A 24,519-nucleotide genomic window follows, 5' to 3' on the forward strand; every position below is an offset into this window, starting at 1 on the left:
GACCTGAGGACCAGTGGAACAGATTAGAAGATGCCAAAACATCTCTAGGCACACTCAGCCACTTCATCTTTGACAAAGGAGCCAAACACCCTCACTGGAGGAAAGATAGCCTCCTTCATAAATGGTGCTCGAAAAATTGGGTTTCAATTTACCAAAGATTAAAATTAGACCTATATCTCTCACCATGAACTAAACTAAAATTGAAATGAATTAAAGATCTAAATATTAAAATAGAAATGCTGAACCGGCTGGAACAGAGGTTTAGGTAGAACTCTTGAAGACATTGGTGTAGGAAAAGATTGTATGAACAAAACCTCAGTTGCCCATGAACTAGCACAAACAGTCAACAAATGGGATCTCATCTTATTAAACAGCTTCTGGACAGCAAAAGAAACCACCAGCAGTGTGAAGAGACAACCTACAATGTGGGAAAAAATTTACACCAGGGATCCCTCAGACAAAGGTCTACTATCTCGAATATATAAAGAACTTAAACAAATCAGACCTCCCAAATTTAAAGACCCAATCCAAAAATGAATATCTGAAATGAGCAGACATTTCTCAGACAAAGAAGTACAAATAGCAAATAAACACATGAAAAAATGTTCAACATCCCTGGTCATCGTCATCGGAGAGATGCAAATGAAAACAGAGCTGAGATTCCATTTCACCCCAGAAAGAATGGCTGCTCTCAAGAAATCAACCAATGACAAATGCTGGTGGGGCTGTGGGGAAAGAGGAATCCTGCTCCACTGCTGGTGGGAGTGTAGACTGGTGCAACCACTGTGGAAATCAATATGGAGATACCTCAAAGAACTAGGACTGGAAGCCCCATTTTTTTTTTTTTTTTTTTTTTTTTTTTTGGTTCCAGGGCTCAAACTCAGGTCCTTGCACTTGCGAGGCAGGCGGCAGAACCACTGAGCTAAATCCCCAGCCCCGGGAAGCCCCATTTGACCCAGCTATTCTTCTGCTGGATGTCGTCCCCAAAGAATTAAAAGAATCATACCACAGTGATATATATGCACCCATGTTCATAACAGCACAATTTGTAATAGTTAAAACTTGTAAGTAGCCCAATTCCCCATCAACTGGAGACAGGATAAAGAAAATGTGTAGGGTTTTTTTTATAAAATCGAGTACTACTCAGCCATAAAAACTGAGAAATTAGAGACATTTATAGCTAAATGGATGCTCATTGAAACAATACTCTTAAGTGAAATAAATAGGACACACATGTGTAAATGCCGAATAGTTTCTCTAGAGTGAGAAACTGAAAGTGTAAATAAGGACTAATAGGTATAATAGATAATGTGAAATAGGAAGAAAAGGAGCAAAGGGGAAGGGGAAGTAGGAGGGGTAGGGGAAAGGAAAGAAGGGAATGGAATTAATATGAGAAAATGAAAAAATGGAAACAAACTCTTTGTAAATAGGGAGGGATGGAAGGGTTGAAGGGAGGGCAGGGGACTGGGGAAAAATAAGAACCAAGAGAGATTATGTAAAGGTGCAAATTTTCAAGGATGAATGTCATTATATTGTATACCTAAAATGTACCAATAAAATAAAATTTAAAAATAAAAAAGATATGTCATATACAAGTACAAGTTCCCTCTGATGAATGTGATCAATATGTATGACGAATATGTACTAATAAAAATATAAAGTTAAACTTAAGATTTTAAATTTTAAATTTTAAAAAGTAAAAATCCTTCCATCCAAAAACTATTACCATTTTTCCACTTTGTCAACGTATCTGACAGGAGTAGCATCCAGTTATAACTTTCCTTTCTCATGTGTAGCTTTGTACGTTAGACTTTCTCTCCTCTCTAGTAGAAGTGTGATAGAGCGTGTTGAGTTGCGTCTATTAACTAATAGGAAAATGACAACGTAGCAACCATGAAATATATCCTGCCATTATGTACAAGAAAAGATAGCAGAATATCTCAATATTTCCCCTTTACTGTACTTTATACAAAGTATTTCTGGAAAACTGAATTTCACACACCGTGTGGTCTTCATTCCCCAGTTGAAAATGTACCAAGTGCAGTCTTCACCCTGATGAAGGAATGGTCGTAACTATGAAAATGACTTTCAGGGAAGACTGTTGTGAGACCATATGACACATTTTACCACTTCACGTTTCTTACTAATTGGAAGAAAAAGGTGAAAGAAATGTTCTTTGGATTTTAAAGACACAGAAACCTTTGTACTTGGCCAGGATCCATAGTTAATTAAAGAAAGAAGCTGGTGTTTCCTATAGCATAGGACCACGAAAATAGCAACAGTCAACACAGCAATGACAAAGTCACTAGGTCTAGTTAGGAAGACTGATTATAGCTTGGCAGCTTAGGGACCCTCATTCACAACTTTTCAACTGATTGTCAAATATATATGTTTCTCTCTATATATTATATGTGTGTATAATATACTATATACACGTAATATGCGAGATATATATGTAATATACTTTATATATATATATCATATATTGTATAGTGTTCATGTGTTTCCTACTTCATAAAAGAGTACATACGGGGCTGGGGATTTAGCTCAGTGTTGCCACCGCCTGCCTCACAAGTGCAAGGTCCCGAGTTCGATCCGCCGGTAGCAAAAAAAAAAGAAAGAAAGAAAGAGGATGTACAAATGAAGCAAGTTCTAATTCACCTTAGAATATTATGTTCATAAATAACACTCCAGGATACTTTTAGCTCTCAAAATTTTGACCCAAGCACCATACACCCTTTTACCCTCCGACAAATGTTGATGCTAATACTTAGTGACCCACAGCTTAGAAAGTGGTTGCCTCCCATGAGCACAGGCGAAGCGTGTAGTACTTTATTTCCATGGACACACATAGTTTTTCAGGCCAATCTGGGAAGCCCCTCTTCTTTTCTTACCATTAGAATGATAGTCATCTATAGCACCCACATTTCCTGGAGCAAAACCAGGTAGTTTCATAGACATCACAATGAACAGGTCCCTGTGATTCTAGATTTAATTTAGAAAATTGAGCCTGCAGTCCAGCAATGTACACTCACAAAGTGTGGTTGCTTGGAGTAGTTACAAATGTAACACTATTGCTTGGGAGAACAAAAGTAATATGATACTTGTGGGGGTCATGTCTGGACAATGTTACTCTCTAAACCCAATAGAGATTTTATAAATAAAATCATACCCAAGACACTAAAGCACCATTTTTATCTGGCTCCCTCTTATTAACTCCCTGACTATTACCAATTTTTCTTTCTGTGTGAAACTACAAATTGTGTCATAGGACTAATTTTGAAACACTGCTTTCTATTTTTAAGCCTATAAAATCATTTTATTATCCCTGTGGTTATTTTGCCCCATTCACAATTTCAGTACTTTGGACACTGATATCTTATTGGAGAGTGCAGTCCATTCCACAGCAGCAAAATGCTGCCCAGATCAAGCATTGTGAACCATGGTTACAAATTCCCATATCAATCCCCTCCCATCAACTATGACCTCTGGAGCAGAGTTGGTTTTCTTCTTCCCCCTCAGGAATTCTGCAGGTCTACACAGTGTCTTATTTCAGTTTAACACCATTCTCTGTGACACCCCATCTTTAATGGTTAGATGGCTTCAGAGCAATTTGAGTATGTTTTATCTACCCTAAACCATGTAGGTTTATGGAGAGATTTAATTGCTCCATCCTTCTACCTCATATCCTTCTCTATTCTACTCCCAAAAGGGATCAGAAGGTTGTGCCCTTCTCTGTGTGTGATTCCAATTATTTTAGATAGACTCATTAGCCTAGACAGAGGAGTAGAAAGAGATTCCTTGAAGGTCTCCACTGCTCAAAGTACCAGTGAACATTTGCTGAATATTCTTTCATGTTAATAGAGATATTAACTTTAAATGTATATATCACTCGCTGTCCTCTGGGATACTCTTTGAAAATTGTTTTCACACATCCATCAGCTAATTGATTGTTCTGTGATTTCAACACAGTAATTATCATTCATACATTAACAACGCACTGATTACTTTCCCCATTTAATAAAACAGACAATGTGTCTTTGTGGTTGAAGTTTCTAGGCTTTAGCCATATCCTCCAGTTCCACTCTGTTTTCAGGTACAAATTAGTATTATACTTCTTTACTCCCTTATAGATAGTTAGCTAGGACCACAAATCTAATTCTAACCAGTGAGACGTGAGAGAAAGTGATGTAAGTTATTTTCGAGAAAATATGAATTTTTTTTCTCTCTTTACTCGCTGTTTAGACCATGGAGGCCACATTTCTAGTTGACCCATTCTGTATCACTGAGTCATCATATAGAGGACAGTTACTTTGGAGAGTCAGTAGGAATTTGTATGCATAAAAATTATACCTGAGTTTTGCAAAACCATTCAGGTTTTGATATTGTTTGTCATTGCGGCATGATATATTCTTTATTAATCAATAAAGATTTCTGCCACAATTGAGCATAATATCATATGACCCCATGTCCATCTGCTATTCAAGGTAAGATCAGGGGCCACCGGAAGATTTAGAGTTCTCTGCTCTACATACTACTCCATCTGTCACAGTGAAATGAGGTTCTGCCACAAGCACAGGAAATTGCACAACTTCTCACAGTTCAACTTGCACACATGCAAGGGATGGGGGCATTTCATATGGTGTAAACAAATGTCACCCTAAACCATACTACTCATCAAATTCATGGGAACCATAGTCATCAGTGATAGTGTGATAAGTTTGAATAAAACCTTGTTCACTCACAACAAAATCTGACTCGCTTTTGAGTTTATGGATCACCAGCAAAGTAGGGGGTAGAGAAATCCTCTGCATCACACTTACTGTGTGTCAAATTCAATAAGAGGTATTTGATTCTGGGTTTTGAGGTTATCCAGGGCACTTGCTTCTAATAGATGGTAAGAGAAGTACAGGAAGCCAAGACAAATCAAGTGAGCACATTTAAGTCCTCTATCCATGGTATGTCATATCTGAGAATATACATGAGTGAAAATAACCCAAATCCCCAAGTTAAAAATGAATATGGGTAGGTCTGAGGTAGGGGTATATACTGTACCTGTAGTACTTGGAGACGCAACAAAGCCAGATCAAAGACATTGGCATAGACTTAAAGAGAAAGAACAAAAATAAGTAAATAAAAGTCATTCCACCAAAAAAAAAAAAAACCCATACTGGAACAGGAAAAACAAAGTTATGTTACTTTACAATGATTGTGACATCTTACCCTCATGATAACCTTTTCCCATGATCCCATTCAGCTATGTATTCAGTATTTCCTGCTCCTGAGATTTGAATATGTACGTATTGCCATTTAGTCATTGCTTTTGTGTTGACCACCTGGAAAATAACCCTTACCTTGCCTCCGAATTTGACAAACAGCATTTTAATTTCACTTTATTGTTAATTATTTTAGATTAGTTGTCAAATTACAGATAACTCTGATTTAACCAATTGATTATCATAAACAAACATTTATCTTCAGTGCTGCATGGTTTTTTAATTTTTTCCATTTACTGTTTTTATTGTTTCAACCAGCACAACAATTGAGTATATAAGTTATTTCAATTTCTCCTTTCCATTGTGATTTTACAAAGAAAAATTCAAGATTCCTTTCTTGGTTTGATCAGAAACATTCTTGGGGGCCAGTCCCAATGGAAAACCATTCCAAGTCTTATATTCCATCATTTTTATCTATATTTTGAATACATATCAATAAAGCACTGTGCTTGAACATTCTATGAACTGGTAATTAACAGACAGACAATAGCCAGTATGATGATACAAAACAGTAAGGTCAGCTATTTGGGAGCCTGAAGCAGGAGGTTCACAAGTCGGAGCCCTGCCTGGTCAACTTACTAAGACTCTGTCTCAAAATGAAAAATAAAAGGCCTGGGGATATAACTCAGTCCAAAGTTCTAGGTTCAATTCCCAGTACCACAGAAAGAGAGGATAGATAGTGAAAGAATGGTAAATATTATTCTAAACTTTCAGCGACTGAGGTTTTGAATTAAAACATGATGCGTTCTTCCATGGTTTTACCACAGCTGCTGTTTGGGAGTAGGAGCTGTGGTTGAAGAACCAGCTGATACTCAGAATGTGAGCCTGTTCTTGGAGCTATGTGCTGTTAAATGGTATCTCTGATCCTAATTCAAATTCCATTCACTGAACATCCCTATGTTAAGCTCTGTCCTAAGTTCCAGGGATATAGCAGCAAAGAAAACAGATAAAAATCCCAGCCTTTGTGGGAGTAATATTTTGATAAAATCTGAAAGGAATCAGGAGAATCATTTTTAATAACCTCAAAGTAAGACTTTTGAATATTCAGTGACTGATTTTAAAAGAAAAGAACCTCCTAACCACACTAAAGAAAAGAATGAAGACTCCTTCCATTTTTAAAAAATGTTATCAGTAACATGACCCCAGGAGATTAAAATACTTCGAGCTTTCCGGAAGGCTGCTGGTGGAGACACACAAATGATAATTCAACTGTGCTTTATTTTCCAAATTCTCTTGATTTTAGGACTGCACATCCCTAGACTACTCCAATAGAGGTATTCTTTCAATATTCTTTACATGGGTCCTAGGATCCCTCTGATTACCACCTGTGGCTTGAAGATCCTATGACCAACCATGTCTCAGAAACATGGCAATAAAAGGAATGAAAGCATGGGTCCAGGCTCTTTGCCTCATTTTGTCTAATTATCAAAATGATCTTGCAGTGTAGATATATTTATCTTTTTTGTTTCCAAGATCACATCATTAATAAGCCCCAGGTCTAAAATTTGAGCACATAGACTCAAGTCTGTCTCTAAGACTCAGGCTCTTCCTGTCATATTACATTTCTTTGTTACTTGTTCATTAGTTTATTCATTCATTCACTCAACCCTTTCTTTAGAAAGTATTTTTGACTATTGGTCATAGGCATATGTGATATGGGAAAGGGAATTTAAAATTTTAGGAAAATTTACAAAGCATTATATTTGATTCATGTCCATAAAATACGTCATGGGAACTCAGAGGTCAGCTGTAGCTGGGGAGAGGCTTCCTGAAAAAGGTAGCATCTTAGAATGGGAATAGTTAGGGTCAGAAAGTCAGCATTCTGACAGCAAGAACAGCATGAAGAAAAGATAAAGGGTCAGGAAACACAAATTAGAGAGAACTGCAGGATGAAAAAGCAGAAGTTTCCAAGCTACACACTAATTTTGGAACATTTTCAACTGTATTTAAGACTACCAGATTTCATCCTTTATCTCTAGATTCCAGCATCCTCTTTAAATATTAGAAAATATAACAACTCAGGGCCAGCTTTACCCTGGATACAATCTACTGAAATCAAGTCACAGCTATTCCCTTCACTAATTCTCATGAGCTGATGTACACATTCATATTGTCTGCTCCACAACTGTGTGCATTTGAGCTCACTATTCTTTGAAGAGAAGACATAGAGCAAGTGGCAGCAGATAAAACTAACTACAAAGATCAGCAGGGGCACTTGCAGGTGGCTTTCCCCAGGGGACCAGCTGATGGAATAGCCAACTGGAGCTGCAGAGCCTGTCTGGTGCTGTCTGCTTAAATAAGCTTTTAGCACCTCCCTCTATGGATAGACGAAAGCAGGATGCAGTGACAGCCCTGGACAAGTTCATTCCTGCCTAGGAATTTACTGTGTGCTAAACCTGCTGGGTAGGTAGTTCCATGGACAGAGAGTGAGCACATAGGCAGAGAGGGGCTGTGGGACTATATATTTGGCTAAACAGTCTTTTCTTAAAAGGTGAAACAAGCTGGATATTAGTGAAGTCTTACTTGTCCATTATTACCTTGGGACCTGTTCTGTGACTTAAATGCTAGCTTTATTTAGCCAGCCAGGAAGACAGTAATGGCTCAGTAAAGGGGTAGAGCCATGAATTTCCAAGATTGGTTTGGCATTTTCTTAACCTAGAGATAAATGCTAGAACATACAGCAAAGAAAGCAGGAGGACAAACAAATAAGAAAGAGAAAGAGAGGATTGCAAAAAAGAGAAAAGTTCAACAAAAATTTATCAAACACCTACTATGTGCCAGGAACCCTCCCTGGTGGGCAAACCAAGGACATATTTGGGCTTTTTTGTTGGTTGATTCTTTGTTGTTGGATTTTTTTGGTAGGAGATAAGCACTATGGAAGTTATTTACCTGAATATAAAAATGTGAAGTCTTCGTGTCAGTTAAACCAAGAACAGATGGAAATTAGGTAACAGGAACCGGCCAGTTGTGTTCACCTCAAACATATTTGAAGACTGACTCTCATTCCAAGACGTAAGTAACAGAATACTGATTCTGCTCCATGCAGTTGGGCTAATGGCAAGAACTTGAGGTTTGGAGACAACAGGTCCAAGATTAAAGTGCTGCTCTGCCTTTACACGCTGCAGTATCTAACAAATATCTTGGAGCCTCAGTTTCCTGTCCTACAAAATGGGAACCATAACTTTGTATTACTTACAGAGTTTGAGGGAGGATTAAATGAGGTTACGTTTTCTGATACACAGTAGGTATTTTACACATAAGATATCATCTCCCCTCTTTAGCTCTTTTTTTTAAGCTTTCTTAATAACATGGTCCAAACCACTAGCAGTTCTGGCTAGTTTTATTCATTCTGAAGGATAGTAAAGAAAATTTCAGGTCTCCCATCCTCTAAATGAAAGCTAATGAAAAATGAATGTTCTTTCTTTTCCTTATTTGGCTGTCTGCAAATTATGTTTTCTGATGCATGCTGGTTTTTCTGCTATTCCATGACTTCAGACACTGAACTTTGAGTCTTTGTCAAATCAGCAGTGCCGAGTAATTCCATACAGAAGTCTGACATTTCCAGTTGAAAAAAAATAAATTGATTAAAATTCAACAGGCATGTAGCGTTCGGCATTTAAAGGTCGAGGAATCTAGGGAACGATCAACTGTAAGATAATTCAACATTTAACATGGGTGGGGGCAAGCAGGATGTGTTTCTTTCCCTTACAGCCCCAGCATTTCACTGCTGGGAACATAATTGTGGCAAATTTAATTACAGCCTCAAGACAGGTCATCAGTCTTTGGGGAGCCTCAGTGGTCGGGCATCGCAAGAGTAAGAAAAGATCGATTTAACTTTCCACGGATAACATCTTTACCTCTGTTAGTCCAGAATCTCTTTCCTTCCCTGGGCTCTTTGGATCTGCTCTTTTTTTCCTTTTGAAATTCTCAGGACACTGAAAGCCACTTGGTCATTTGCTTAAAGAGAGGCAGGAAACAGACATCCCGTGCATGAACTCTGGCTTGACTTAACCACGCTTCATGCCCCATGTTACACAGCAGTGGCAGATGTCTGCCTGCTCACGTTTATCTAGCAAATAGGTAGCACTGAACTGGCATATGGTAAGCAAGTCTACAAAAAGTATTTATTGATTAAATGAATGAAAAGACAAAGTTTCAAATTCAGGCTCTTTTAAACATGATGAGATCCTGGGCAAGTTTTTCACTCTGGGCCTCAGGTTTCTCCTTCGTAAACTAGAGATGCTAATGTGTGTTTCACAATTACTGTACTGTTTTTAGTTATGTTTCTCTGCAAGGCAGTAAATTGCTTTAATGAAAGAACTAGTATTTTAGGTCAGTGCACATCCCAACCATGCCTGGCACAGTACCAAGAAAAGGGCGCATATTCAAAAGATATAAAATGGATTCAAATCTGAGCCATGTAGCAGCAAGATAATGTCATAGAATTCAGGAAAACAGGACTCTAAATATCTATCCTGTTACCACATATTATATGACCTCTAGGATTTAATTTGTTCATCTGTTACATGAGGAATTAATGTTTAGGGGGAAAAAAGCACTGCAGGGTTCCACTGAGTTCTGATATCCTTTGATCTCTATTCCTGTTTTATCAGGATTTTAATCACTAGGAACTATTTACTGAAAATTAACAGTGACTTGAAATTATAGCAAGTGAAAGAATTGTCTTGTGAAAAGACCAGGTGACTAAGTGGTGAGATGACTGCTCTCTGCGAATATCTAAGGAGGTTTTGTGACAGGGCTGTTGATTGCTTCCTTTATTTTTACTAGGAGGAATGGGCTTTGGTTATTCCAGGCAAGGGTGCAATTAGATATAAGGAGAGATTTCTTGATTACTTCAGGGATAAAATGATGCCTACTTTCAGTGTCCTCTACAGGTGAGAGCTGGAGTTCCCAATGAGTCAATCAATGAATCAACAAATATTTGCTAAGCCTGCATGCTGCTCATTTATCTCTTCATGACATTTTACTCAAAGTAAGGATCACAAGCCACCTGCATCGGAGTCACCTGGAGTTCAGTTAAAAATGTAAATTCTTCGACTCATCCCCCCAGAATCTTACACTCAGGAGCTAATGCCTGGAATTTGTGTTTTAATAGGCTGCCCAAGGGATATTTCTGCACAGCCTAAATTTAGACAAACACTTTGCTTGAGTTCCATAATCTTCAGCAATATTTTCTTCAAACCTAATGCCTATTAAACTAATAATAATGGCATATACCATTTTTTACTTGGGTCACATACAACAGTCACCAACACCCTGTGAAGTGGATATCACCCCGCCCCGAGAGGTGAATCAATAGACTGAGTGCCAAAGTGGTGCTCTCAGAAAGTGGCAGGATCAGAGCTTGAACCTGGGTTTCCTCACTCTCAGTCCATTATTCCATAGCTGATTTCCTGACCAGCTGGCTTCTGAGAAGTGGATTCTGTGAGAATCATGTTCTGCCGCTGTGACCTTGTTTGTGTCTGGAGGAGGATGGAGGTTGAAGAAGGTCACAAAGAGACAAGCTCATCCGTATTCAGGCTGTTCTGTTAGTTTCGACTTCCAGAAAGGAGGCTGAACAAACGCTGGATCTCTAGTTCCCTGTGGAGAGACTAAAGTATAATTTCTCAGACTGTAGATATTTTCCATTTTCTTTCAAGTAGGACATGGCATTTGGCATGTGATCTTACTGTGACCCCTACAGGTTACTTGAAGCAAAGTAAGCTGATGACCTTCATGGATCTCAGTACACAGGAAGGACTTCAGAAAGCCACCTTGAAATGCTCTCATTTGCTTTGCTCCTTATAATTGAAAAAAAAAAATCACTCTTTAGATGCTCACCTAAAGGTCATGAAGTACCAAACCCTCCCAGCTTTAGATAAGGAAGACCAATAGAGAGATTATTAGCTAACTGAGCTAGCAATTTAACAGTGAAATTATCTAATAACTATTTACATCTATTATCAATGATTACCTGGCAGGTGTGTTGGAAGTCAAAGGCAAGTTTCAGACAAATAAGATGCAAATACAGGTGATTTTAAGGGTGCTTCTTTCTTCAGTGCTTTTTTAAAAATTTTGTGCATTTGGTGTGCACTTGAGTCTTTAGTGTGCATCCAACCTGATTTTCTGGAGTTAAAATGCCACCTAGAATATTTCAGGAAAAGCATTGAAGAGGTATAGGAATAATTGGAATGACTTCACTTCTTATTATGATTTATTTATTCAACTTGCATTTATTGAAAGATTAAGGAGCTAGGGGCTACAGAAATGATTGTTTCTCATTGTGGAAGAGTTCATAGTGAAAAGAAAATAATGCACAACAGGGAACCCCACCCCCATGTTTTTGCCATAAAATGTTCTGCTCAAGCAATCTTTGTGCTGCAAGATGCTTCTACCTAAGGTTTCTAGAATGTGCTCTTAACTCCACCATCTGGCTCAGTGAGCATGCTCACCTGCAGGTGGGCCCTTACCCCATAGATCTCTACATAAGGCTGCTTCCATTTCTGCTCAGGGCTCAGACTTCGGAGTATGAACTCCTCTGAGTCTTCTGGTGTAATAAAGGTACCCTCTGTCTCTCTGGGTGCCACTCAACTTCTTCATCTCCAGAGACCTTCAGATACTCATAACACTTGGCCGTAATGCTAAACTGTCACATTTTGCTGTAACAATAGCATTGTGAGGAAGCAGAAAAAAGTTACCTTCCACCAAGGAATTATCAACATTAAAAGAGATAAAAACATGGGGCTGGGGATTTAGCTCAGTGGTTTCACCGCCGGCTGCACAAGCACAAAGACCCGAGTTCGATCCCTGGTACCAAAAAAAAAAAAAAAAGAGAGAGAGAGAGAGATAAAAACACCACAAGATTATCTCGGGGAAAATAACAGGTCAAATTAAGGTCATAATGCCTGGGCAATGGATGTATCCATGAATTAGTCTGAGTGCCCTTGGATAAGTCACTTAACCTCTCTGGATTCTGGTCACCTGATCTCAAGTGTAAGGAAATCAGACGAAATGTCTCAATGGTGCTTTCCAGTTTTAACAGTCTCTGGTCCTGCTTTTATTTTTATGAGTGTAAGTTACTGAACTTAGACATGTGCCCTGTTAAAAAATATATATATTAAAATATATTTCCCCACTTCCCAGAACAACTGAAACCTCCTGCTTAGAATTTAAGATATCTTAATGAATACCTGGAATAAACTATCAATTTAAAGATGAATATGCTAAAGTCCAGAGAGGGAAAAGTATATGTCCAAGTCACATGTGAGTTAATGCTTAGCATTCTTAGAAAGCAGCTTCTGGAAACTGATTCAAGAAGAAAGCTCATCCAATGCACATTTCACTTCAGCTTTCCAAATTTGTGTTCAGTCCCGGGCATTTTTGAGACTCTTTCTTCAGATATAAAATTACTTTGATAAAATAAAATCCATTTTATTTGGAAAATAAAATGCATTATTCATCCCCAGGGTTGCTTTTAGAACCAATATAATTAATAATGTGAAAGATACAAGAGGAAAATGGATATTTTTTAAATGCCAAAAATATGAACAAAAAACAAGTATCTCCTTGCTATGTCCTTGTACTCATTCCATCAGGTATGCAATGTGATATCTAATTAAGGACTCTCAGAATTGAGGCTGTGGAGGTCTTGGAAGCAGTCATGAAAATGGTAGCAGTTGAGAAACAGTGATGTTAGTGTTAACAAAGTTAGTAAAGGTCATCAATTTAATTGTATTATTTTTGAAATTTTTCATAAAAAAATAAACCAGGCTTATAGAATAAAACTATTTATTGCATCAAATTCATGAAATGTAGCTAAGTAGACAACTTTCAGTTTGGATTTATTCAGTAGATCTACAATGACACCTAGAAAAACATTTTTTCAGTTTCCTCTTTAGATTTCAGCATAGGCTTCATATTCAGGTTGATTTCTTGGATAGACCTGAAATCGTTCATAACAGCAGCCTAGGATACACGCATAATTATATGTGTATAATAGAAGATAGGTGAGTATTTTCTTCTGATGCATAGCGTTCTGAATGTGTCTTTCAAAAGACCAATTTGAATCACTTATCCATCCCTGAAGCAGTAACTATGACCCTGGTAACATGATGTTTGTTGAACTTTCCACTATTTCCTTGAACTGGAGGAAAATTTTAGTCCTTTGCAAACTCAGTGGGCACTGCACATTTAGTGAGGAGAAGAATGAATGTTGGAAGAACATCACAAAGTACATTACAGGTTGAGGGTCAAAGTGACAGTGATAGTGTTACTGTTGTGCGAGGACTATGCTAAAAAAGGTGATAAAACCACTGAGATGATAAAGGTGGTGATGATGATGATGATAAGGATGATGACAGTGGTGGTGGTGGTGACTGTGATAGTGACTGTATAGACTAGTCGTTAAGGTAAAGTTCATGACAGTGATGAGGTTAATAAGTTTTATTTAATGCCAAAGGCCAATATTTAATTGTCAGAAGCTTAGAGAATTTGCATGCTTGTCCTATGTACTCTTCTTAAATAAATTGGCCCTGACCATAAGTCTTGCTTTTCCCTTCAAATAATCTAATTGTATCCACTTTCTCTGGCCACAACTGATTGAATGAAGGATGGCCACCTAATCGTGTATACCAACCCATCATTTGAGCAACTACTCTAAAAGAATAAGACACAGTCTATCAAGAATTTTTACTGTTACACTAGTTTCAGTCAGATGTTGAAAGGCTCTTGAAGTGGTAAATCTAATGTTCTGTATTATTATAAATTATTTTTAAATTAATTTTATTGGTACATTATAAATTCTATCATCAGTTTCCAATTATTTATCTCTTCCTCACCCTCACCATGTTTCCCTGCCCCAGTGCTTTGGGGTGTTGCCTAGTAACATAACCAAACCAAAAGAATATGAGCAGTCATGATGTTAGACACACATGAACAAATCCTTTTCATTTTGTTCTGTAGCTTGGCTGGTCTCTGTGCTCTAGGCCACATTGTTGAGAACAGTGCGATCCCGATAGTGGCATCCTTTTCAGCCTCATTTGCAGAATAAGAACTCATATAGAATCCAGATAAGCCTGATGGGGCTTTAGTTAACACAGTCATCAAGGAATATGAGTGATAATTATAAATGTCTTTATGATATTTTGAAGGTATGTATTAATACAGCATAACCTAGACAATAGATGACTGATACATTTGTAGTCAGAGCTGGAGCAAGCAATGCAGTGTGCAAAGCCACTTGCAAAGTGTAGTGATGAGAAAATAGTGAATCTGTATGAACTCAAAGGACACTGGAGCATAGAATAATTAAACAATATTTCAACATTTCTTTTCTGAGACAAGCTGGAGGAATGGAGCTCAGTCTGAGGCCATGAAGATGCAAGATAAATGCAGTGCTAGATGTAATAACCTGGGTGTCCACCCTGAGCTCGGACCTTTCGTACTGAAGTAGTTTCACTCCTACATTGGTCATTAGAGCCAAAGCAACTCCATGTTGAACCAAGGAGTTTTCCTTTATGGGAGAAGCTGACTTCTCATTGAATTATTTCCTCCTAAGGAAAGGAAAAGGAGAAGGGGTCTTACCTGATTCAACTCCATTCTCTTACCATATTTAACAAATCTGTTTATTAAATCATATTTAACATTTATAAATCAAATATTCTTCAGCCTGGATCATGTTTCCTAGTACAAAATGATCTTTATGTTCAGTTAGAGTTTTTGATAAAACATAGATATTTAATGAACAATGGCATTTTGTCCATTTTCTACAAGAAACAAATTCTAAAGATGAAAACTTCTGTAATTTTTCTGGTCTATCTTAATGTTTTAAAATGTCACATAAATAATAAATAATCATTAATAGAAATTTAAAAGATTATATCTATAGAATCTCAATTTCTTCATCTGTGGAAAAGAAATAATATGTTTCTCTTCAGGATCATCTGCCTATAGTGTAAGAGAAAATGTGCAAGGTGCTTAATAAAGTCTAAGTACTCTAGAAATGAAAAAAAATGTTAACGTTGAGGAAAATGGTGGGGTAGAGTCACTGCAAGAAAAGGAAGTGAGAAAATTTTGTATATTAAATAACAAATACAAAGGTCTTTATGGGGCTATTTGGAAAACGGAGAGAGCAAGTCATGCAAACAATAAACATGTCCAAAACTAACTGGAAAGGAAGCTCAGAGTGAATTCCATCTGTTTTCTGCCTGCAGCTGTTATTTATTTACTTTTCTGCTTCATCAATTGAGGACCAATTGTTATTTTTTTAAACCTCAAAACATAAGGAGAGAAAAGAGAGGTGGAGGAGGGAGCAAGCAGGGAAAGAAAAGAGTGAGACAACAACAGCTAATGTACATTGAGCTTTTACTATGTGCCAGGGACTTTTAAAGTGTTTTTGCATGAAATAATATATTTGCTATTCACAGCACTAGTATGGATAGGTTACTCTGGTCTCTATTTCATAGGTAAGAACTGGTGTGGAGATGCAAGTGGTTTGCCCAAGAACTACTAGTTGGAGAGAAGAATCTACTTGTACATTCAAAAATTTTATTCCAAAGAATGACATTTTAAATCACTACAATATGTGAAGTATGACCAAAAACTATGGTAAATGTTTAATTTTCTTTAAAACAATTAGAGTAAAATAAACATTTCCATTAATCCACCTCAAAATATTTTCTCACCTGAAAAACACTTATCCCATCATTCTTGCCAGTTTCTGAAACAATTCTGAAAGTCTTCTTTCATGAATGTCTAGTTGCACTGTCATGGCTTCCTTGATGTCTTGAATCAATTCAAAATTTTTGTGTTTTATGGTCATTTTGCCCATGGGAAAGTGCCAAATCTGGCTAATAGGTTGATGAAGATGCACCATAATGATTTCACAAGTCTGCTTTTCTGTTAGATGGCACTCAGCAACAACATTCACCATATATTTGATAACACCTCATAAAGATATTCACAAAAGAGGACTTAGAGAACTGCTTAAGAAAGTGGCAAGAGTGATGGGATAAGTGTGTTCAAAGGAAAGGGAAGTATTTTGAGAAGAATTAAAGGCAATGCATCTTTTAGTATGATAATTATTTTTAATTTAATCATTCACTGTATATTTTTGGATAACATTCCAAGGTGAACTAGTATGCCCCAGAGAAATTTGCTAGGAGAGGACAGGACAAGAAAGTTAATATCCTCCATTCCCTGTGGTTGGACAGATTTTTATATGTGGAACAACAAAAGGCTTGGTATGGGAGCAATAATTTTTGGGAACTAATTCTAACTCTTTTACCAACAAATGACATTGATTTATGACTTTTGGAAGTTTAGTGAACCTCTTTGAACTTCAGTGTCCTCATTTATGAAATCCTGTATTTTTTAATCCACTTACCTGCATGCATCAAATAATAATAACACACTCTCCTTATGTAACTATTGTAAAAATTAAATTATAAAATGTAGGTAAAGTAACTCATGCATGGTAACTGCTCAATAAAAGATAGCTAGATTATAATAATTATGTTATTATTGAATCAGTTGAGGAGAAATAATCAAGAAATTATCTGGGAAAGAAGTGATATTACAGCAGTTTCTAGTGTTTGGAGAGGATTTTTAAAAGTGGCTCTAAAGTGGATTACATATTCTAGCAGAAGAAATAAACAGAAGCAAGTATTGAAAATGAGTAAACAAAAAACTGGAGGGCTAAACCCTCTGCCAAGAATGAAGAAAGAATGTAATACATATTAGAGATGGAATACACCCAGAAGTACTTTGGCTTCACCATTTACCTTCTCCTGAAGCTTTTGGGGAAGGCACTAGCCAAGTCATTATGGGATCAGACTTACATTGCAGGATTTTATTATTAAAATGAGGTCCAGATGTGTTTGAGTTGCCTCAAGTAAAACTTCCTGTATATCACACTTCCTTAGCCAAAACCTGTGACATACAATGGCAATATTTGTTCCCATTGACACAGTGCAGGAAGGTGAGATAAAGATCAGATAAGTACAAAAGAAAATCTTGAGAAATGAGAGTTCTATACTGTCATTTTGAATAAATATTGTCAAGCATCCCCAGTTTGGAGACTGGTACTGTTATATGTTAGCATCTAGATCTAATCCCTGGGAATGGCTCCTCTGTTTATTCTTCTCTTCAGTTCATGTCTCTGCCTGCTGACATCTTGACTCCTCTCCCTCATATGTGCTTACCATTTCATGACAAATAACATTTTCATACAACTAAGTAAATTTTATAGCCTGGTCCTTGCCTATAATGTAGTAAATTGAAGGCTTAGGGACCTCTTAGAAACATGAGCCAGCTCATTCTTTTTAGTCTGAATTGGTGATCTATTGTTGCTATAACTCCCTTAAAAGATTTGTTGGCTTTCTATAGATCAGATTGTAGTCCAATTCATTTGAAAGCAGCCATAGCTGTAATTCACTTACAATTCCACTCTTCACTTTAGCCATGTTTCGTACACTGTACCATCACGAGAAGAATACAATGCCCTTTAGATACTGAGAAGCTGTTCTTGTGACTGAGAAGGTCTACTTTGAATATTCTGATGTCTAACAACCATAGTTTCAGACTATTGGATTCTTTCATTACTTTATAATTTATAATTTTTGTCAAGGCCAGATTTTGGTCAGAAATGAATTTTCTTTTTCATGATGTATTCATATTATTTTAGTGCAAAATAAGGATTGTGCAATAAATTTTTACACATCTTTAAGTGTTTCGGTCTGTATATCACACTTCTGATTTTTTTTCTGTCAATTTGGCTTTCAAAGATATCTATTGCCAGTATTACCCCAAAATGATATCTGATTGTAATACATTCTTGACCATATTTAGTCCTTTATTTAACCCCACAGTTATATTTATGAAATAGGATGGTAACTTCCATTTCATAGTTTACAAAAAGAAAAAGGAAAACTCAGATTAATGTACATTGCAAAATTATACTGCTATTAGCATAACTCTCGTTTAAATTTTAATTTGTCTGTCTTTGAAGCTAGAAAATAGACCATTCCGCTCCACTGTGTTTCATCATAATAATCCTCCCTTCTGGCATTTCACTTTACAGTTTACCAAGCATGATCTCATTTGATCTTATGTAATCCAAGCTTGAGAGATTAGAAAGGGAAATTCTCCCTTGTAGCCAAACAGAAGGCTACAGTAAATCACAAAAATAAATAAATAAAGCTGCCTCTTCTCAGCCTTACTATAAAAACAAAAAGTAAACCACACACTTCAAAACAACTCTGTTTCTGTGTCTTTGAAACACAAATGCTTTTGTCTAATCACTTCAACCACCTAGCCTGGACATCCTGACTGCTAGCAATTGTATGAGTAAGTATTTAGCAATTGATGATGTCTCTCCTTGCATTTCTTTCCCTTCTCTGAGTTTGGTGCAGGAGGAGAGCTGTCTGCAGCTGGGGAGAAATGCCAGACTGGATCTTTGTGCAAGCTGTGTGGGCTATCCTTGTGGACATAATTAGAGCATCACTCACATAAAGAGTGTGGTCTGAGGGAGAGTGACTATATAACAACCAGCTATATGTTTTAGAATGAACTAAAAGAGAGAAGTTTAAAGTTGCCCTGTACAAAAAAATGATAAACATGTAAGGAGTTAGAAATGCCAATTACCCTGATTTCATCACTACATATCGTGTACATGTATCAAACTGTCATAGTGTACTCCATTAACATGTACAAAACAAAACATGTACAAAACCAAAACAAAGAGAGAAAAAAAGTATTATAATCCAATATGGACAATATATCTAAAAGTGTACCTTGACTTGGTAAAATCATCTTACATATTTCATATGTTCTTTGGGCTGTTAGTCTGTCTTTATATATATATATAAAATAAATTAACTTTATAAGATCTTGTAAGATAAACAAATGAATCTGATGCTGGAAAAATAAAAGGGGATAGAGGGAGGGAGGAAAAAGAAGGCAATTGAAATGTGTTATGTACAGGTACCAATGCCCTACATTGAATGTAATAGTTATGTACTGTAAACGTGTATTAATAAACCTCTTCCCAGAAACAAAAAGTGTAAATAAAGATCAAAATGTATAATTGATAATATGAAATAAGAAGAAAAGGTCTAAAGGGGTAGGGGAACTGGGAGAGGTAGGGGAAAGGAAAGAAGGGAAAGGAAAAAATATGAGAAAAGGAAAAAATGGAAACAAAGTCTTTGTAAATAGAGAGGGATGGAGGGGTTGCAGGGAGGGCAGGGGTTGGGGAAAAATAAGAATCAATATATATCATGTAAAGGTACACGTTCCCAATGATGAATAACACTGTACTGTATACCTAAAATGTACCAATAAACTTTATGAAAACAGAAGAAGAAGAAAGTGGTATTCTGGTTAATGTTCGGGACCCAAGTACATCAAGACTCAAATCTAGTGGAAGCAATCCCCTAATAATATTTCATAAGATTTTCTTAAATTTTTAAAAATCTGAATTTGCTGAGCATTTGCTGACCATTTGGCATTTTCAGTTATCACCTAGTGGCAGTGGGTGCCAGCCACCGGGTTGGAGTGGGCAGTTTGGCCATGATCTGTATACACCAGGTTGTGCTTGTCAAAATGATTGCTTTTAGTATTGCATTTTGACCTTCTTGTCTTAGAGTTGTGAATGGGAAGTGATGAAACAGAAGTGCTGCTACCTGTAGCAAAAGCAAAGATATAATAAACTTAATATAATTAAGGAAAAGATGGAGATCATTTAAGCATAATATTTAACAATTGCATGGACTCTGAATATAGGTTGCTCTGAATCTGTGTCCCATCAGTTACTAGCTAGATGCTTTTAGGCAAATTTATTTTCCCTCTTCTATAAATGGGGGTTCTAATGATTGGTTTCTCATACATGGAATGAGGCTTCAATTGCATAACCATGAAAGGGGTTGGACACTCTGCAAGGCAGTGTTTCACCAAGCAGGGTCTCCCTCTCCATAGCATCACCTACCTGAGAACTTGTTGGAAATGCAAATTCTCGAGTCCCACTCTAGAGGCCCTGCACCAGAAACCCCGTGGTGACTCAGCAACCTGTGTGTTATCACACCATCCAAGTGACTCCAAAGCATCCCAAAGCTGGAGCACTGTGGCTGGGTGTTAGAGTGGAGAAGAGCAGGCTCAGAAGTTAGATGATCTACATTTAAATTTCTTGCTTGTCTTTTACCAATTGCAAGGTGAATTATATAACCTGCTGGTCCTGCACTTTTCCCATCTGCAAAATTAGAATGATATGCTTTCCCTGGATCTGTAATGAGAACTTAAAAATAGACATCTGTATCTATGATACATCTGTATCTATATCTATGATACATCTGTATCTATGATATGATCCCAGATAGATATCTATGATATCTATGCTATATCCCTCATTAAGTAGAAGCTGGTTGTTTTGTGGTTCTGATTATTGTATTATAACTTTGTGTTATACTTGCACACAAATCCAATTAGTTGTATAATTAATTGTGAGAAAAATAAAAATTATATGGTATAGACTACATATTGAACATATATTATGAAAATCTTTTCTAACAGTTGAAACAAACATGAATTTTATTCATTTTTCTAGTTATGTAGGAATAGACCCTCCTCCACAGCATGGTGGTCTGCAGTTTAGTGCTTATGCTTTTGACCATCATATAGTTTTTAAAAATATATCATTTCAAAATATATTGTCCCAGCAAAACAGCACTGGCCTAGAGCTAGTTTTGCTCAACAAGGACTTCTTGCTCTGCCAAGAAGGAGGGTGGGCAGAAAAAGAGGGCAAATGGCCAAAGCTCTGAAGGCCAGTTCCCCTACAGCGCATTTGTTTTGGCCAAAGGCCCACTGCAAAAAACACCACTGGGAAAGAAAGCTAGATGGCCTGCCTCTCAGGTACAGCCTGAGCAGGTGTGCCCAGCAGGTGCAGCCAGCAGGCTCTCTGGTGACCTTTGCACCTGGGGTCTGCAGGCTGGCATCACATCATCAGGGGAGCCATAGCCAAAGGAAATTGGAGAGAGAAGGCAACTGTGGGCCAAGCCTCAGGGAACTGGGCAGACTCTCCAGACGTGCTGGGCCAGGACAGAGAACAAACCCCTCCCTCCCTGCATATAGGAAGAAGAAATAAACACAAAGCAGGCAGTCCAAGTGCCTAGGTTTTTTTGTTTTTAGTTGTTTTTCTTCCACTAAATCCTCGTCAGAGTCTGGACACACTTCTGGTCCCTATGAGTTCCTCTCACTGAAAAAAAACCTTAAATTAAAAAAATAATAATAAAAATGAAAAAGAATTGCTGCTGTGAAAATCTAGGACTTTAATGATTTTTATGTAAGAAGAAAACCTACCCAGGTTAGATGTCTTTTGTAAGAAATGCTCTTGACCTTGATGTTACCTTCTGCCAGCCCTAGTAACCACCTCCATCTCCAATGTTGGTACACACCTCCCCATGTACCACTGCTGTTGTCATGGCAACACTGGCATCTCCAGATGCCTGGCCTCAGGCCTTCTCTCTCCATGGCCTGGTTCTTGGATCTCAGTGTTATCCCTCCTCCCATGTTTGGCCCAGCAGTAGCCATTGTCATAGATGCCCCAGATAGACCTTTGCCCACAAGATTCAAGGGCAGCTTTGATTTTCTAGTATTTCCTACCTTTCTAAACTTCCAGAAGAAAACATGTCCTCATGCTTTGTTTAATCACTTTCTTCTGTATTCTCTTTTCTTTGCCTTCACTTACGTTCACTCCAAATCTGTGTTTTGGAGAGAAGAAATAAGGTTTGGAGCCACAGCTAAAATTTATAAAACCACACAAAGTTGCTGATCCTCCACTTTCTCATTTACAAAACCAGGAGAGGGACATAAACCTCATGCAGTCAAAGAAAAGAGTAAACAAGTGAATATGCACAGTGTGCTTAGTACAAGGGCTAGGCCTAGGAAGCACTCAACGAGCAAGTGCCTCTTTTATCTGCATCATCTTTTTTGTCATCACCATGAGCTTATCTACTTATTTCTAGTCTGTTGCACTGAAAAATGGCAAGTTCCATAAGAGCAGATACTCTGTTTCTTTTACTACTGATTTTTAAATCAATAGTATAAGAATAAGCTTGAAATGTATTTATGAAATGGATGGTGCAAAGCAGAAGGCAAGCAGAGACCTTAAAATATAGTGTGAGTGTGTGTAGGTTTGTGCTTACACATATGAGTGAATGTACAAATATTGTGTTTCTGTGTGTGTTGTAGTCCCAAAGAGGCTGGTTATGGCCTCCACGCCCATGTGGCTCCCTGTCACTGCCAAAGCCCAGCCAACTGGGATGCCTCAGTGCGAACTCTTCAGTGCTACTCTGTTTATGATCCTTCCCCAAGCCATCCATCCTGCCTGCCCTCATCCCCAGGAAGCCTCTGCATCAGAGCTGGAACATTTATTACATGTGCTTACTAACTAGTATGAAACACAGTGGCTAAAAATTGAGGGTAATAAATAACGAGCTGATCTATAGTTAATGTTTTATAAACAACAACACAAAACAGAGAATGAAGGCCACTTATATGGTATTTAAGAGCTCAAAGCACAACATGTCAAAAGAGTTAGGCACCCAGGGCTGAGTTTGCCTCAGGAATGTGACTGATCAATCAACACACGTGTACTGAGAACATACTGTGTGCCAAGCACTGTGCCAACTACTGTGGTTATTGAAAAAATATACAAGTCCTTGCTGATAAGTTAAGGACTGGACCTCAGGTGGGGGAGAAATCACACAGCTACAACACAATAAGGTAAATGTGACAATGAGAATAGCACAGAGGATTGTAAGAATCACCCCGCTCAGCTGGATGAGGCAAGGAAGTTTCCAGAGGGAGAGAAATCTGAACTAGGTTCCTTAGAAGACTAAGTTCACAGGAGGGAAGAAAGGTTGAGAATATAATGCTTGCTTGAAAATCCAAGTAGATCAGATCAGTAAGAGTGCTGATGATGACTCTTACAGAAACAGGAAGAGTAATAGAAAAACACACACTGACACATCTATAGCACTTGCCGTGGACCAGAACCTATTCTAAGAATTTTACTTATATGAACTTCCTGGAGGAGTAGAACTAGGGTCCCAGTAGTTGATAGGAGTTGGAAGAGGCAAGTTGGAAGAGGAGCTGGAAACAGATAGAGCCCCCAACTCAATGGTTTTGTGAGTAGAGTAGGCTTGGGGACTGAGGCTTGACTATCGGTGATGGAGAGATATACAGTGGCATGATTCGATCTTGGTCAGATCCATGCTCTAGAATGATCGATATTACCATATGGTGGGGGACAGATATGGAAGTCAGAATGGAGGCTTGGAGAGCCGTGAGCAGATTGTTGGAACCATGCAGCTAAGAGATTTCAGCACCTAAATCGGGAAGATGTGTCAGGAAAAGAGGAATAACAGGATTTGAAAGTGTGTGTATATATACAGGGACAGGAAGAGGAAGATGAAACAGGGAGAGAGAGAGAGAGAGAGAGAGACTGACTTATGGAGGGCCCCACACAACTGGTCCAGGGCCCATTATTCAGATGTCATTTGAGACCACAAACTTTACTGCCTCCCCTTATTACGGTGTCTCTGCAATATCAGGGGACATGCAGTGCCACAGAGCCCATTGTCTAGACAAAGCTCATCACTTACTAGCTGGATTCTCTCCTATGCCATTTTATGTCTCTGAGCCTCAAGATAATGGCAGTAATAAGATCTGTCTTGCTCAGTAGAGTAGGCCAGCTTTTACATTTTACAAATATTAAACTGAGGCATAAATGTGAGAGCTTTATTTAGGAAGGTACCAGAGAGGAACGTGAGGATGAGAATGGAGATAATGACTACAGCATTCTAGAAAAATTTTCACTTTGATCCCACAGACCAACTTCTACTCATTTATTTTATTCAGCAAAATGCCTGGCCCTGACATCCTTTTTCCTTCCAGAGAGAATTAATTTCTTTCCCTCTCCCTCCCTCCCCATTAAAATATGTGTTCATGACTCAGCCCCTATATCAAATAGATTGTGGTCCTTAAATAAAGATTAATTCTTTGAGAATGATTGTTGATATCTGCTGCAAGACTTGAACTCCCCCTCAGAGTTCAGGACTATGGGGACAGTTTTATACATATACAGCCTTATGTTCAAACTTGAAGGCCACAGCATTTCTTTTGCTGCATTATTTAATTATTCGGAGCAGAAGTCACCGCTACGGGAAATGACTGCTTGCAACATGTAATTTGC

The sequence above is a fragment of the Heterocephalus glaber genome, unplaced genomic scaffold, assembly GCF_053883595.1.
Source record: "Heterocephalus glaber isolate CG9 unplaced genomic scaffold, H.glaber_assembly_v1.0 deba00001479, whole genome shotgun sequence".
Taxonomy (NCBI): Eukaryota; Metazoa; Chordata; class Mammalia; order Rodentia; family Bathyergidae; genus Heterocephalus; species Heterocephalus glaber.